The sequence below is a fragment of the Myxocyprinus asiaticus genome, chromosome 29 (genome assembly GCF_019703515.2).
Source record: "Myxocyprinus asiaticus isolate MX2 ecotype Aquarium Trade chromosome 29, UBuf_Myxa_2, whole genome shotgun sequence".
Taxonomy (NCBI): Eukaryota; Metazoa; Chordata; class Actinopteri; order Cypriniformes; family Catostomidae; genus Myxocyprinus; species Myxocyprinus asiaticus.
Genome location: NC_059372.1, coordinates 35,612,207 through 35,629,236, shown reverse-complemented (window position 1 = coordinate 35,629,236; position 17,030 = coordinate 35,612,207). Strand labels below are relative to the sequence as shown.

At 36.4% G+C, this 17,030-nt stretch overlaps 1 protein-coding gene across 1 annotated transcript in view; it reads left to right on the top strand.

Annotated features, from left to right (window-relative positions):
* Positions 1 to 17,030, top strand: part of LOC127419946 (extracellular sulfatase Sulf-2-like) — a 292,694-nt gene that overhangs the window by 45,725 nt on the left and 229,939 nt on the right. The window contains exon 2 of the mRNA XM_051661796.1: positions 293 to 358. The gene's annotated coding sequence lies outside the window, so the exon portion shown is untranslated. The remainder of the gene's footprint in view (positions 1 to 292; positions 359 to 17,030) is intronic.

Here is a 17,030-nt window from a genome sequence, read left to right as displayed (position 1 = left end):
TAGAGGCATGCACAAAAGTCTTTTGACTAGGAATTAAATGTGGCCCATAGATGACTCTTTTTTTTTTTCAACCATGTTTTTGGGAGCAAATGAGTTTCAAGCTTACAGAATAGGGAAATCAATTGCTGTCATTTAAAGAAAAACAGCTGAAAAAAGACATTCTGAAAAATAAAAGGGAAATAAAGAGTTGCTGACTAAAGATGTGATGAAATAAACATTTGCATCAACACTTTGGGTTTGAATGGTTTGGAGCGAAAAAAGTAACGTTTGTGCCTGTTTGCTTGTTTTGCAGAACAAGGCCGAACATTCAGCCACACACAGCTAGACCTCTTGAGTGCCAGGATCTCTGGATTGGCAGGTGAGTGACAGGATGTTGGAACATTGGCTGGGGCCCATAGCCAAGTGGGCGTGATGAGAAAATGTCTTATTCCAAAATGTATATTCCTGTATTGGACCCTCCCAGCTGTATTCAACATGCTTTGATCATTATTTGCAAATAATAATAATAATAATAATAATAATAATAATAATAAAAATAATAATTTGTTGAAGAGGATTTTTAGTACTTCACAAAATAGCACTTTTTGGTGGTACCATCATGGTATATTGATGGTAATATCATTGTACTATGATTAGATCTGGTCCAAAAGTCTGAGACCACATTTAAAACTGGAAATAAACATAAATATTTTGCCTTAAGATTCTTTAGTATTTCTAGGTCACTAATTAAAATGTTAGCAAATTTTTGACTTTGACCATGTTAACTCCTTTGTTCAAAAGGTCAGATTTCCTTGTTTCTATTAAAGCACACAAGATGCTCTTTGGAACAATGTCAAATCATGCTGGATACCATAATCATCAGTTTTTGCACAAACTTTTAGATTCCATGTCAGCTTGAATTTATGCTGTCATTAAAGCAAAATTGTGACATACCAAATACTAAAAAGTTTTCTGCACAACTTTGTCAACAAAATGTCATTTGTTTTTTTTTTACATCCACTTGATCATATAAAACTGAATTAAATTTTGCACACACACACACACACACACACACACACACACACACACACACACACACACACACACACACAAAGGACGAATATTCACTAGAGGTCTCAGACTTTTGGACCACACTGTAACATAGTACTGAATGATTGTACCATATTGATATACCATAGTATTTACATAAGTGCCATGCTGTTACCACATTTCCAAAAAATAAAAACATGGCGATATTTTTTTGTAAGTGGAGTTTTTGTGTTTTCTGTGTGTGTGTAAAAGGGTTAAGTGGTTTACGAGGACTTTTTTAGATTATAAATTGGTAATTTTAAGGGTATTATGCTATAAATGTGGTTTATGAGGACATTTCTAGTGTCCCCATAATTAAAATTGCTTAAAAAACATACTAAACAATGTTTTATTGAAAATGTAAAAATGCAGAAAGTTTTTTGTGAGGGTTAGGTTTAGGGGTAGGGTTAGGGTTTGGGGATAGAATCAATAGTTTGTACAGTATAAAAATCATTATGTCTATGGAGAGTCCTCATAATGATAGCTGCACCAACGTGTGTGTGTGTGTGTGTGTGTGTGTGTGTGTGTTTGGAGAAAGACGGAAAAGGTGTCTGAAGAAGACTGCATCGCAGGGAGGAATCAGTTGATGTAAAAGGAAGAGCAAAACATTAATTAATAAATATATGAATGAAGTAAAAGGGGGTGAAAATGCTTCAATGCTCTGTGGGGTGCACACACACATAAATGGGCTGAACTTTTTTTTATGATAGGTCAACCCTTGGTGAAAACACAACTGCTTTATTACTTCTGCCAATAGCCATTAACAATATACTGATAAAGAATGATCATATACATAAATACACAAACACAAACATGTAAACAGACATTCAAATGTACACATTCACTTCAAAAGTTACTCATTCATTATTACTATATGTCCATTTAGAATATAAGTCAACAAAACTATGAAAATGCACAAATGGAAGTATATGAATTGTAGTGACCACAAACTTTAAAATCATTAGTACCTTACATTTTAGCTTCTTCAAAGTAGTAATACTTTGCCTAGATTACAGATCTGCTTTTAATCCTCAGATACCCAAGCATAGAGATTGATGATATATTTTCCCCCTCCTTGTTCATGTTTCTAGGAAGCCACTGATTAAAAAAAAAAACAACAACAACAAGGTTTTTTTATGCATTTTGTTTTGGGGTGAATTTGGTGTGACTTCAGAAAAAAATGGCAGTCGATCATTTTTTTGAATCATGATTAATCGCATCATTTTTGTAGTTAATCATAATTAATTGCAGATTTTGAAAATGCTGAAATTTTATCCTATATATTCTTCTTTTCCTGTCAAAATGCATTTATTTTCATCTTAGGAAAGAAAACAAAACAAAACAATATGTAACAATATAATGCTTTACTAACATTTTCCAAACAAAGCCTTCCACAGTATAAAGATAGAAATGCACTAAAATATCACCTATTCAAGTAACATTCAGTGTTGTGTGTAATGCATTACCAAGTAATTAATTACTGTAATTAAATTACTTTTTAATTGAAAATTAAAGTAAGGGCTTACTCTTAATTTTTCAGTAATTTAATTACAGTTACTTCTGATGTAATTGTGTTAAATACTGTATAGACTATAGAACAATTCTGTATAAAACAATGGTGAATTTGAAATCAAAATTTAACGTTTAATGTTAAAATGTATAATCTAATGTTTTCTAAAATGCAGCCCCATTAAATTCTTTGGCCAGTTCATGAATAATATATTTGATGTTATATGATTTATTTGAAAGAATTAAAAGAACAATTGCATGTCTATCCTTGTATTTTTCATCTGGTCGAGGTTGATAAGGGTTTTAGAAAGTAATTAGTAATAAGTAATGCAATTACTTTTCAGACAGAGTAATTAGTACATTAATCTAATTACACTGTAGAAGATGTAATTAGTAGTTAGTAATTAATTACTTCTTTAGAGTAACTTACCCAACACTGGTAACATTAAACATTCCTCAAAGTCTAAGTGGGACTTTGACTAATTGAAAGAACTTAAGTCTCACAATAGGTTGCCTGTTCATTACAATGGGCATTAAATCTCTTAAACTCTCATCATCTACAATATTTATCTGCTGGTAGACTGTGGCTATCTGCTTTCCTACAGCAATCGTGAAGCAGCATTCATGATTCATGTCAAGGCGTCAGTTCCAGCGTTAAACGTCGATGCCAGCGTCTGCTTTGAACTCCACATAAAAAGCGTTTGCACACAAAAATGTCTCATTCTCATTTTGGTGATTTTTAAGACTTGACGTACCTTAGTGGTAATTAAAATGTGCCTTACATACTGTAGGCTGAAAAATACTAGATTTATATCGCAAGTCCCATCTGGGCTTGTTTTTTACATCAAATAGCGCTTAGAGGTCCTTTCTCCATCATTTTATCACTGACAGTGAGGCGCTGTTGTGTGTGTTTGTGGTGTGTTTGTCAGTGTAATGACTCCACGCAGACTCAAAGGTTCAGCCCTCCCAAACAGTGTTTATGCTGGTTTATGCTTTATTAACAGTAAACGTGATAATCGCGATTAAGAAAAATGAACACGTTAAATTTTTTTAATTGATCACATGCTTTAACTCGTTACTTCTGACGGCTCTATTTTAAATTACATTTTGCTTTGAGATGACTAATGTGTAACTTTAGCAAGCTGTGACATTCCAATAGGCATTTTCCCCACCAAAACTCTTGTGAGTCAGCTACTGTTATGTGACAAACGTTGCTGCACTATGCGGTCCAACTTATCCAATTTAAAAAATAAATAAATAATTCAATTAATATGTTAGTTTTGTAAGAATATTCATTTGTTAGCTTTGATTCTAATTGTCTAAAAAACTATTTTCATGCATTTAAGCAAAAGTCAAGGTTTTTAAGATCATGAAAAACATAGTCTAACTGTGTGTCCAAACTTTTGACTGGTTATCTCTGTATGAAACTGCTTGAACTGTAGGCCTATGTGTTGCATGCAGAATGCTTGCATGCTACTTTCCAAAGTCTTTGTGCCTGACCCGGAGGTCAGTGAACTTTCACCTATGATTGAATCCAAAGCTTTCTGCTCTGAGTTAGATCAATTCTGTCTATTCGTCCGACACACTCGCTCTCTCCCACACCCACCCAGCAAAAAAGATGAGAATGTCTTCCCCGAAGGTTCCTCTGATAAAGATCTTTTTTTTCTTTCTCTCTCTCTCTCTCTCTCTCTCTCTCTCTCTCTCTCTCTCTCTCTCTCTCTCTCTCTCTCTCTCTGGCACATACACTCACACAAACTGCATATGGTTTCAATATTTCCAGCTGTCCTGCAGTTGCAGTCAAGGGAGGCTAGCCCTAAACAGTACAGTATGTGTTTGTCTCTCTCTCTCTCTCTCTCTCTCTCTCTCTCTCTCTCTCTCTCTCTCTCTCTGTGTGTGTGTGTGTGTGTGTGTGTGTGTGTGTTAGGTGTCTCAGAATATAAAGAGTCATAGAAAGACATTGGAGGTTCGAGGGGTGTAGGATAGAGAGAATGTGTGAGAAAGAGACATGGAAGGTCTCTTTCTGTCTGTCTCACTTTCTCCTTCACACACACACACAGACAGACACACACACAGGATAAGATATGCTCTAGAAAGCAGGCATCCTGATTTCCCAGCAGGCATTGCTAATGGAACATCAGGTTCGGTCTGCCCGTCACTCTGTTTTGTTTCATTTTGTTTTCCGTCATTTCTGTGAGGTAACCTTTCTTCATCCCAGTTCTGTGGTGGGTGGTGGCTGGCTTAGTTATAGTCTATAACAACTTTATAACAAGATTATGATCACATCAGTTCCATTTGCAGTCACACAAATCAGTTTGGGTCAAAAAATGCATCTGCCAAAAATTATTCTTTAAACAGACAAGATCTGTTTAAAGAAGAAGTGTTAACTAAATGAAAAAGTGTTACCAAACGTCTTGAATTTATTCCAAGTCCTAATTCTGAAAATATATTTTCATGACAGTGGCCTGAAGAGTAATAAACCTTCATTTAAGCCTAGTTCTGGACAACCTGTTTATTAAAAAAAAAAAAAAAAAGAAATTGGGGCTATGCAACACACTCTTTAAAACAAAGTTTCACTGCGACTTTTTGCTTTCACCACCAAAACATCATATTTGGTCTGTATTTTGAATATCACACTGATGCCACATTCAATTCCATTACTTTACCCAAGGCAACATTTTAAAATTAAATGATTTGAAAATTCTGTCCTCATTATCATTCTGCGTTATCATTCAGTTTTTATTTAGTTTACCTTTGGACATAATGGGAGTTTTAAGAGTTGCAGCTTAAACATTGAGAAAAGCACCATAAAAATGATCATTAAAATATTATGCTACAACAGCTTTGACGTCAGTGATGTAAATGCAAATATTTGGATGCACCTTTTTGAATGAGATGAAACCTTCAGTTTCACTCTGTTCCTCACACAGATCTATCGTATGACTTCTGAGGACATTGAATGCAGCATTAGCTGTTTGATTTACTATCTGCTTTTAACTGCTTTTTACGCCTTTTATATTGTTGAGAATTGGTTAGGTTTAGGCATAGGGGTGGGGTTAGGTGCTCAAAAATATCTATGTAATATTGTTATTTAACAAAAATTATTCTGACTAAATTTAACTGTCAGTTACATGTTTTATATTGTTTATATAGTAAGTGGTTTGGGTTAACATTAGGGATATCTAAAATATCAATATAATATCGATATAATATTGATAAGAATTCTGGGGGTGTCTTGAAATTGCCCATTAATTTTAATTGCCCATTTTATTTTCATTTTATTTTAGCCTATTTTGGCTTTTATCCCCTTTTATTGACCGTGAGGGTCAAGATTGGACAGAAAATGACACAACACGAAACAACAATTGCCTGACCAAGCTCATGTCACCCGCAGATCAATATGCTGCAGAATATACTCTAACCATTAGGTTATGGCAGCCCTTCATTTTCAACATGATCAGAGTGCATCACTTTTGACCTAAATAAATTTCACATTGTCATATTGGTGATCCTCCATAAAAATGTAAAACGCAAATGTACTGGTAAATGAACAAATATTTATGTATTATGATATACACTCACTGAGCACTCTATTAGAAACACTACAGTCCTAATAAAGTTCACAACATGGTCCTCTGCCTCAAGGTTCGATGTGATGTGCATTCTGAGATGCTATTCTGCTTACTACAAATTTAGAGCAGAACTGCGACTCACTGGATGTTTTTTGTTTTTGCCACCATTCGGAGTAAACTCTAGAGACTGTTGTGTTTAAAAATCCCAGGAGATCAGCAGTTACAGAAATACTCAAACCAGCCCGTCTGGCACCAACAATCATGCCATGGTCAAATCACTTTTATCAATTTTTTTCTCTATTCCAACCATCTCGATGGTTGAAGTGAACATTAACTGAAGCTCCTGACCTGTATCCGCTGGATTTTATGCATTGCACTGCTGCCACACGATTGGCTGATTAAATAATCACATGAATAAGTAGGTGTACAGGTGTTCCAAATAAAGTGCTCAGTGAGTGTATGCAAGGAGACAGAGAGAAGTCAAACTGGTGACTAAATGATGAATACAAGAAAAAGGAGAAAAGAGTTACAAGGTTAGTTCTTTTTATTTGTTTACAGTCCAACCCATGTATTGTGGCTCTTTGATGTGGTAATGCAACCATAGGTATGAGTTGGAGCTGTCAGTCAAGCTTCACAGAGCGGTGACTGGCAGCTGGACTCATGTTCTTTAATAAGGTCATTCCACTCTCTTAATTGGGCACATGCTCGGTGGGCAATGGTACCGAATCTAGCACTCTTAAAAACAAATATATATGTATAATCTCTAAAATCTCAAAAGAGGTCCAGAGCTAATCCATCATTCTATTTCTAAAGGTTATTTTTGGAGGAAAATTTATTAGAAATGGCTCTCTTTTGAGTGCGTCAGCAAAAGTGTTTGTCAACGCGAGATGTGGGTGGATGTGGGATGAATGTTGTTTGGAAAACTCTAGATGTGCATGTTTTAATAGTGGAACTAAGACTTTTTCAGTCATGTCATGGACATTACGTGATCTTGGCGACATTTTTGCTAAATTATACTATGTGATTCATAACATGTATTGTGGCAGTTCTGAGGTGAAATGTCCACTGTGTAGCATGAAAAGCAAGTTACATTTTCTCCCAAACAGATGAGGTTTTTAAGGTCAATGCTCTATCGAGGTTTAAATCAACAAAACTTACCTACCTCCCTACCCTAAACCTTAAACCTAAACCTAACCAATAGTGTCAAAAACAATAAAAACAAATGTGTGATCTTTGACACTTTCGGCTTGTGTCGACTCATGTTTTTTGCAGGACTAGTACTTTGGTCCTTTGCATTGCAAGTGCAACACTCTATCAGTTGAATAAAATAAAAAATAAAAAAGTCAATGGGGAGTTCCCACTATGAAAAACAAGTGTGGGTGAGTCGATGAAAAAAATGCAGTGGACTTCTTTATTTAGATAGGGTTAAGAAAGTGTCCTGGTCCAGCACTGCTGTTTTATTTGTGTGTGTGTGTGTGTGGGTTTATGAGGAAATTTTTTTAGGTTACAAACTGGTAATTACAAGGGTATTATGCTATAAATGTGGTTTATGAGGACATTTCTAGTGTCCCCATAATTCAAATCACTTAAAAAACATACTAAATTATGTTTTATTGAAAATGTGAAAATGCAGAAAGTTTTTTGTGAGGGTTAGGTTTAGGGGTAGGGTTAGGGGATATAATCTATAGTTCGTACAGTATAAAAATCATTATGTTTATGGAGAGTCCTCATAATGATAGCTGCACCAACATGTGTGTGTGTGTGTGTGTGTGTGTGTGTGTGTGTGTGTGTGTGTGTGTGTGTGCGTGCGTGTGCGTGCAATTTCCTGTATATTAGAGTGTGTAAGATGAGAGAATGGGCCGTGACCCATCCCTCAGTGCTGTTTGTATTTTTCTGTGGTCTGCTGCCATGCAGATATGTAGAGATTTGTTACTTATGGTACCATTTATCATAGTAACAGCATCATGCTGGGGTAACATTGCAGGAAACCAACCATCCATCATATGCATGGCCTGTCTCCACAGCAACGCCATGGTCCTTGACAGGAGGGGAAGGGGGGTGCTGGGGGTTTGGGTGGATCACTTAGAGTTCAGAGCTGGACAGCTCATCGTATCTCACACATTCTTACACACACACACACACACACACACACACACACACACACACACACACACACACACACACACGTATACCAAGCTAAATGAGGACCCACTACAAACTACTGTTTTTATAAAAAGCTACTTAAAATAATGCTGACACAAACTCCAAACCTACCCCTCAAAGAAAACTAAAGGACAAATTCACTAAACAGTTGCAATACTATTTTGCATGGTATTAAAAAAAACAAAAACACATGCAATCTTAAGGCAGGTGCAATCAGCACTGAAATAGTGTTGCGTCTTGTGTATCTAAATTACATCATCCTTAATCCTTTCCGCGCAAATATGCCTCCTCTCTACTGTAAGTATTTTAAGCTCATTATAAATAGCGCTTCATTCCCATAGCTCTGTGCTATTTGACCAGCTCAATTAATGATGTGCTATTAACGCCCGAGAAAAGCAGGTGGTTAACTTAGTTTTGTTTAAAAGACATGTTTGTGTACATTTTCTTTCAGTATAGTACCAGTAATTAATCTAAAAATAATGAAATGATGGAGAAGTGTTATATAACCTGGCATATATCCATATGCGTGGTGTAGTCAAGTGTACTTTCAGCATTTTAAAGAGGTGATTCCGGTCATTTTTTGATTTTGCAAAGCCCAGAGTTAGCCAAATCGCATTGGTCTGCTGTATCCTCCACACTATAGCGCTCAGAACAGGCCTGCAAGATCCGATTTGTATCTGGCTAATTGTGTAGAGCACAGATTTTGTGGGCGTGTTTGCGATGTTGACTAATCTGCATAATTCCTTTAGTGAATTTGGCAGAGACAGCATTTTCAAATAAACTGTGCTTCATTCTTAGTGAATTCACCCCACCCCCCTAAATGTATATGTATATGTACAGAAATAATATATATATATATATATATATATATATATATATATATATATATATATATATATATATATATATATATATATATTATGAATCAAGTTTATCAGATTTAGTTAACTTCTGCACTATAAAAAGATGTAACATACAAATGTTATAAGGAGCGATTTCTACTTGATATAACACTTAAAATGTACTTTTGTTGTTGCAACCAAAATAAACAGTGGGGACAAATGTATTCCTATATGATATTTAATATACCTACACATCATTGGAGCTGTTTAGTAACCAGATGGTTTTGTGTGGATTAAATTTTTTTAAATTATAATTGTCTGAAAACCTTATTTCGTTTTATGAGAGCTTTATAGACAAACTTTTTAGCAAGTGCTTTGAAGAAGCACATCTGTCTGTCTGTCTGTCTGTATGTCTGTCTCTCTCTGTTTCTCTCTACTCCTTCAGTGGGATTTATTTTTGAGTATGTCGACTTTCCACAACCCTGCATTGACTGAGTCTTAGTAAACAATCCACTGAATCATTTGAACCTTGACTCCAAGTGTGTATCTTTGTTTGTATCAGGGTGTGCTGGTGAGTATAGTATTTTTTGGCAGTATTTAAGACCATTATAACAGCAAGGGTGTGGTGGAGAGGCAAAGAGAAAAAGATGGAGCTCTTTTACACTGTGACCACCAGAAATAGCAACCACCCCATGGGTCTCAACAACACATATTTCCTTAGATCCCTCCACCAGCATGTCCGATCCTAAGGCAAAAAAAGAAATGTGGAGGGAAGCAGCTGGGTGAAACTTGTTTGAAATTGTCCGAAATGTCATCCCAAAATCAACAGAAAAAAATGTTGAAATTATATTTTACATGAAGAAAATGAAGGCTGTTTTTATGACCATCGTGTGTCGTGACATTATTTTAATGAAAATAAATCACATTTTCACCCAAAATTCTAATTTCTGTGAATTCAGTGATGTATATAATGTGCAGACACAATGTTTTTATTATTAAAGTCAGCATTCAATTTAGTAACTTACTATACCATTGCATTTTACAAAAATACCTAACAATTCAGAATAATATATATATATATATATATATACACACACACAGTAGTGTTGGGTTCGAGTCCGCAGTATCGAGTCTGAGTCAAGTCCGAGTCTTTAAACAATCAAGTCCAAGTTGAGTCCGAGTCCAAAAGGGGCCAAGTCGGACTCAAGACCAAGTCCATAACAGGCCGAGTCCGAGTCAAGTCAAAGTCCAAATGAATCTGTTCTTGAATCTGAATTCAAATTGTAATCGTAAACACAACATGAATATTTTAAGATTATTTTAACTTTCACAACTAAGAAAAACAATTGTCAATATAAATGTAACAAAAACACCTCTATTTTATGAAAAGTTTCCTGCTGAACAAACTTCAAAGTGGTTTCGGAATGAAAGCATATGCTTTAAGTGTCTGAAGACAAAACTGTCCTTCAACACACTTCTTCTTGCATTTTGTTGACATTTCAATTATTTGTTGCTTTTTACCCTCCACACAAACATACACCAAAGAAAGTGAAAGCTGCATTAGTCATTACAACCAGAGTTATTATTGTTTCGAATTTTAATTTTGTTTTTTATTTCTACTTCATTTTCAATTTGTCCTTTCAATTTAGTTTAGTTTTATCTAAAATGATCCCTATCTAAAGAAATAATATTTGCTGAGATTTATTTTTTGTCTCTATCTGCCGACTGGTTTGGGAAAATAATGAGTCAACACAGTAGTAATTAGCACTCGCTGAGAAGTTACATCTCACGACTTGACGACAAATGCTACATCCGAAAACACTGGTAATGCCCACTGCTAATATTAGGGCCATTTAACACAGACATGATAGTTAATTTACGGAAAACGTGGGGCAGTTCTATGCACAACTTGTGCACCTAAAACCATGATGCATCCATGTGCTATCATTTAAAAAAAAAAAAAGAGGTATCATAAAAATGTATTTAGTACTACCTTAAAGGAGCTATTTGACAACAGTTATTTCACAAGACAAAATGGTAACTGAATTAAAACAAATTATCCAGTTCAAAAGTTTACATTCCCTTGGTTCTAAAAGGATTAGTTCACCCAGAAATGAAAATTCAGTCATTGTTTACTCACCCCTGTGTTGTTATAACTCCATATGACTTTCTTTTTTTTAATACAAAGGGAGAAATTGTGAAAAAAAAAAAAAAAAAAAAAAAATTGTGCTCAGTGATGTCACACAATGGCAGTTTATGGTGACCACTTCTTCAAGCTTCAAAAGGACACAAAAGTATAATTCAGGAGCCTAGTAAAGTATTGTATACGACTCATGACTTGTTCTCAAGGATAAGGTACGATAAGGTTTGGTGAGAAACAAACCAAAATCTGATGTATTATTAAGTGAAACTCTTCACCGACCGTTGATCTCCTGTGCGCATTCATGAGACGGACTGCACGCGAGCTTTAGAGCTACTGGCACAAGAGCAAACCCTTTAATATGGTGTGTTGCTTTCTCTATGATTAATGACTGTTTGTTTAATAATTGTCCACAAGTCCCTGCTTTGTCCTGAGCTGTGAAGCTGCCCAGTTTTCTTAAGAAAAATTCTGTACATTCTTTGGTTTCCCAACATCTTTTGCACATTTGAGTTCTTCCCAACAGTGGCTAAATGATATAGACATCCAGCTTTTGACATTTAGGACAATTGATGGACACAAAAGGTGCAAACATTCATTGATGCTCAAGAAGGCAACACAAGGACCAAGGGGATGCAAACTTTTGAACAGGATGATTTGTGTAAATTACAGTAAATGTTGTGTAATGTACCTTTTGAATGGCAGTACTACATAAAATATATAATCTTTTATCTCTTATATTTGCATATATTCTGAAACAAAAGGGGTATGCAAACTTCTGCAATATATAGTTTGTGAAAATGTATATTTTATTTTATATTTTGTTTTTCACTATTTAATCACATTTTAGCTTTTTTTTTTATTTACAAATTCCACGTAGCCTATTCTATCCATATAATTTCATATTGCGTGTGTAATTATGAGTAGACTTGTCATGTCAGGCACACATTTTAACACAAAATTCACAACACTGGAACCTAAAATTCTAAATGCAATCCCCACATCTCAACATTTAAGGAATATTCCAGGTTCAATACAATTTAAGCTCAATCAACAGCACGTGTGGCATAATATTGATTATCACAAAAATGAATTTCAACTCATCCCTCCTTTTCTTTAAAAAAAACAAAAATTGAGGTTTCAGTGAGGCACTTACAATGGAAGTGAATGTGGCCAATTTTTGGAGGGTTTAAACAAAGAAATGTGAAGCTTATTATTTTATAAAAGCACTTACATTAATTCTTCTGTTAAAACTCATGTATTATTTGAGCTGTAAAGTTGTTTATATAGTCATATTTACAGTCGTTTTAGGGTTTCTGACATTGTATCATCATGGCAAAGAAGTTACACTTTACACAGAAAAGGTTAGTAAGTGATTTCATCATACTGAAATCATGTTACACACATATCCTTTATGTCTTGTGGTTATACTTTTGAAACAGTGTGTATTTTAATGTTCAAAAATTGGCCCCCATTTACTTCCATTGTAAGTGCCTCTCTGTAACCTAAATTTTTGCTTTTTTTTTTTTAAGAAATTTATTTTTCTGGTAATCAACATTATGCCACAATTGCTGTCGACTGAGCTTAACTTGTATTGAACCCAGAATATTCCTTTAAGTGCTTGTAAAAAGTGCAGTGTATCTGTCTGAATGTGACACCTGTCTGACTTACCTCCATGCTCGTGGGGAAATGAACATTCAGAAAACACCCCGCTTACATTTTCACATGTTGCTTGAAGACATGCATCGCCTTCTTTCAGCTCGTTGTTGAAAATGCATTTTTGCATTATTTTGGGCATTTGCGCTGACTGACAGGATGACATAGAGCTCATGATGTCATTGCCATGGTATCCAGACACATTTCAGCTGATTTGCTGAAGACTAGAATTAAAGTATCATCAAATCAACGTGCAACACAAGAAAAAAAGTATTTTCTTCTCTGCAAACGATACCAGAGACAATAGTGAGAAGGACAGAGAGGAGATCAAATTTAAGAAGAAAAAATCAGTGAACATACCAAAAACCGGGACTGTCCTGTGTAATAAACCGGTCACCCAATCAATAATTAAATTATAAACAAAAAATGTTGCTGCCCAAAATAAATTCATATTTCACTGTGCATTTTATTGTGGAAAAAACTGTAAAAGAACCTATTTTAAGCAGCTCGTCAATGCTTTTAATATAGAAAAACAATAAATAAGTGCTGTTTATCTGTTTCTCAGAATTGCAGTCTGCTTTAGCAAAAACAAAAATTTCCCGACTATTTAAAAAGTTACAGTTAATTCATCAAAGACCATTTTAAGCTGACAACACTGCGTGGACCACAAGAGACTACAGATGCCTACATGTGTGGATACATTACACCTGAAAAGACTTAATAGCCCAATATTAATAATATTTTTCTGAATTTGTATTTTTATATGTTGTTTTAGTAAACTGTGAGAGACCTGATGTGGGTGACTTAATGACGAAACCGCGATGCGAGCACTGTCTTGGCTGCACAAACGCTGCGTGCGATTTTACCAACACACTCTCACGACAAAATCATCAGGATCTGTACGACATTTCTAAATTTGGCTAATTCGTATGATATCGTGCGACTCCACTCGTTTGAATTTCTATGACTTGCACTGCAGCCAATGACGTCGCTGGACATCATTTCCATCTGATACGCGACAATTACTTGCTTCTGTCACACATAACAGCTTCCTATCATGTTTACACACTCTACTGATTGGTTACGTTTAGATAAGGGGTTTGGGTAAGGGCATAATATTAATAAGTATGTCCTTAACACCTCGTGCGTGGAACTCGCACTTACTTCCGCATTAGACATCTGGGAATTTGCATGTGATGAAGCCGTACGAGTTTATGAAACAACATCGTGCGAGACCATACAAAATAGCCAACTCGTAAATTATGTACAAATTTTCACGAGATCGGGTTGGATTTTACCAGTTGTCAGGTCCCGTGCCATGCGAAACTGCCTTGTAATTTCTTTTACATTGGATACATACATGTCTTTATGTGTTCGTCGTGCCAGCCACCTCGGTAATTGATGTTATACAGCAGTCTCCGTAGGTACATTCAAGCGTATTGGCTGACTGAGTGTTCTGCTCTGCAGGTGTGTTTGCTCAACACGGTGAAACAAACTCTGGCTACGTCTACGACATCAGGGGGTGCTACAACTACTTGCAGACAGAGTGTCCATTTATTTCTGTTTCGTTATTTTTATTTATTTATTTTGTTCATTGCATCACAAATCAAATGCCATGGACTCAGCTGCCAGATGGGATGGTTTGAGTATTTCTGTAACTGCTGATCTCCTGGGATTTTCACACACAACAGTCTCTAGAATTTACTCTTAATGGTGCAAAAAAAACAAAAAAAAACATCCAGTGAGCGACAGTTCTGTGGACGGAAACGCCTTGTTGATGAGAGAGGTCAGTGGACTGGTTTGAACTGACAAAGTCTACGGTAACTCAGATAACCGCTCTGTACAATTGTAGTGAGAAGAATATCATCTCAGAATGATATTCTGAGATGCGGGTTGGCTTCATTTTCTATATTAATATTTCTCTTTTTATTTTTGTGATGAATTATGACTGGACATTTCTTTGCAGCTTTCATGAGGTTCACCGAATCGTATTGTTTGGGAGAAGGTGGGAAAAAGGAGGGTCACTCTAGTCTCTGTCTTTAATAAATAAACAATAAAATAGCCAGAGCATCTTTTTTTATATCCTTTTATATCTCCTGTGACATTCTGATGGATTACACAGCCAGAGAGATACTTGAGTGATAAATGAGTGATTGAGTTTGTGAACTTGCTTAATTAATCTGATCCTCTTAATGAGTCAGATCAAAGGTTCATGTTTAATTAAAACAGCCAGGCAATAATACAGCTGCTTTAGCAGGAATTGTGTGTGCATGAGTAAGAGAGAGAAGTGAAGTGGCCTCTGACCTTTAGATGTGTGAATCTAACAAAATCTGTCAAAACAAGGTGATCTCATGAGTATTTATAGGTATTCCTGTAAAGTGTTGTTCTAGCACACTACATTTGCTGATGTTTGCAAAGACTCTGAAACTTACAATATTGTCATATTGACACCAATTGAACAACTTTAGAGATGTATAAATGTTTACAAATCCTTATATCAAATTAATTAAATCGGTTAATTTAATTGTATTTAAAATCAATGAGATTAATTAAATGTTGATGCATATACCTAATTTGACATTATGAAGGTTTCATTCTGTTCTGTGTGATTTCTGGTGCCGTATTCAACTCGTTTCAAAGGATTCCATCACTTTGACCACGACTAAACTTTAAAATGTTAAATAAAAATGTTATCATTTCATCATTATATAGCCATTGAACTTGAAGAAGAGGACCAAAACATACAACAGAAAAGCACCATAAAATAATTGTTGTTTGGACTACTTTTGTACTGATTTTGCAATTTTTGCAATAAATAATTTTGATTACAATTATCAGATTTTATTATTGTTAAGAGATTGTTAGGGTTAGGTTTAGGGATAGGTTTGGTTGGGTTGGGTGCGTCATGGTTACTTGTGTAACCTCCGTTCCTTGATGGAGGGAACGAGACATTGTGTCGATGTAGTGACACTAGGGGTCACGCTTGGGAGCCCGGGACACCTCTGGTCTTTGATAAAAGGCCAATGAAAATTGGCGAGTGGTATTTGCATGCCACTCCCCCGGACATACGGGTATAAAAGGAGCTGGTATGCAACCACTCATTCAGGTTTTATGCTGAGGAGCCGATATAAGGTCCGGCCATTTCAGCGGGTAGTTCAGCATTGTGGCAGGAGGGACACAACGTCTCGTTCCCTCCATTAGGGAACGGAGGTTACACAAGTAACCATGACATTCCCTATCTGTCACTCACTCGACGTTGTGTCGATGTAGTGACACTAGGGGTCCCTATATGAAATGCCACAATTGGCTGAACTGTGTTATGTGAACTGGCAGTGTGTGGTGGGTAGACTACTGTGTGCCTCATAGCCAGCACACCAGGTCGACACGTAACCTCCCCAACATAGTTATGAGTGTTGAACGGCTCTTTGGGGACAAGTTGACTACTCAAGAGATAGAGACAAGCTTAACCCAGTCGTGGCCACTTTTCCCCTTCTCTTTTTCCACTCCCTAAAAAAGAAGGGGGATTATCCGACTGGGCCACCAGGTCTAGTCGGGGGGTGTCCCTCCCAAGGGGAAGACACCGCAGAGACCACACCTCGCTCAAAGGGGGGGGGGGTATTTAAGTGGAAGAATATGTCACATGATCTTTCCGACCATGTGGAGAGTCTTCAAGGTAGATCCTACCCAATGGGGGAGGAGTTACTACAAACATGAAGACTGTGGCAGAGGGGCTCTGCCCAAGAAAGACGCAGTTTGCCAACAGAGAAACGAATTAGTGGAAGATATATATCACATGGGGTTAGCCTTACAGGGAACTGCCACATGCGGAGCACCTACCCCAGAACAGGGCTCTTAGTTAGCACGTGTACTGGGCTGGCAGCGAGTCTCTCCGAAGACTCGACTGCCACAGGGCTCGGAGGAAGTCAACCAGGGAAAAAAACTTGTGAACACTACTGGGAATTAATGGTGCACGTCTTCAGCTCAAAAGGATGCGGAAGGCACTATGTGCAAGCGATACACATTGCTGGCTATCACGGGCTTATCTGCTTGTATTGCGTGCCACTACCTGGGATGAAACTGGTTCCA